The following is a 1,149-nucleotide window of genomic DNA, read 5'->3' on the forward strand; positions in this document are numbered from 1 at the left end:
TTATTATTATTATTATTATTAATCCTTTATTTTACCAGGACAAAAACTCACTGGGATTAAAAATCACATTTATAAGCGTGCCATGACCAAAACTAACAACAAAACACAAGTTTCATAAAACAAATATTAACATTTAACATTGTAATAAAAACAAACAACATAAAAAACAGAAAAAAACTCAATAAAATCGTTAAAACTTGACAATGGCAGCTAAAATAAACTGCACATGCCCATAATATAACTGGTCACATCAGAGTGGGTTCTCTTTCCATGAATAGACGATCTTTGCCTGAGAACACGGACACGTGCGGAAAGGGCGGCTCTCACCGTGACTCCCAGCTCTCCGCCCTCTTCTGTCCTCCCTGTCACGTTTCCTTTCTCTGGGCGGATTGTGAAGCTGAGAGCCTTGGAACAGGAGAGGAAATGTAGGTCAGGAGCTGCTTGTGCAAACATGAGCGCCGTAAACACCCGAAATATGCTAAAACCTCCGCGTCCTGACAGAAAGGAAGACGCGCGCGCACAAAAGTAGTAAATGTAGGTCACGTCAGGGSTGTTGGCTGGGATGTGTCTGTAAAAACTTGATTTTTATTATTCTAAGGTAGGTGAGTTGAACTATAAAAACTTCATTACCACACCTGGTGACGAATTGGGCTATGAGGTCAAAATGTGTTAAGTAACAAGTCATTTATTATTTTAATATAATTTTACAAGAATCTAATACATTATGGCCTACTTTATTTATTTTAACAAGAAAGAATTCAGTTTGCTACCTAACCTAGTTAAATATTAAAACTAAGTCTATCTAATATGGAGCAATTTCACAAGTCTTAAATAGTTTACTTCCACATGTACTTTTTTCATTTTGGACTGAAGCAGATTATTGTATTTACCTTTCAATACGACTATGTTGACATGAATATGGTATTTATTAAGAATATTATAGACTTACCGGTAATTATTAATCCATCCATACATATGTAATTTATCGTGTCCTGATGCATCTCAGTAATCCAGGTAAAAAATCAAAAAGAAAAAAAATTGTATCAAACCCCCAAACACATTACGGCAAAGGCTGGTTCACCCCAAAGATCCGGTGCCCCGGCACAAACAGAGCAATGTTGTATATGCTGTTAAGTGCCAGGAGGACTG

Source organism: Austrofundulus limnaeus, unplaced genomic scaffold (assembly GCF_001266775.1).
Source record: "Austrofundulus limnaeus strain Quisiro unplaced genomic scaffold, Austrofundulus_limnaeus-1.0 Scaffold55, whole genome shotgun sequence".
Taxonomy (NCBI): domain Eukaryota; kingdom Metazoa; phylum Chordata; class Actinopteri; order Cyprinodontiformes; family Rivulidae; genus Austrofundulus; species Austrofundulus limnaeus.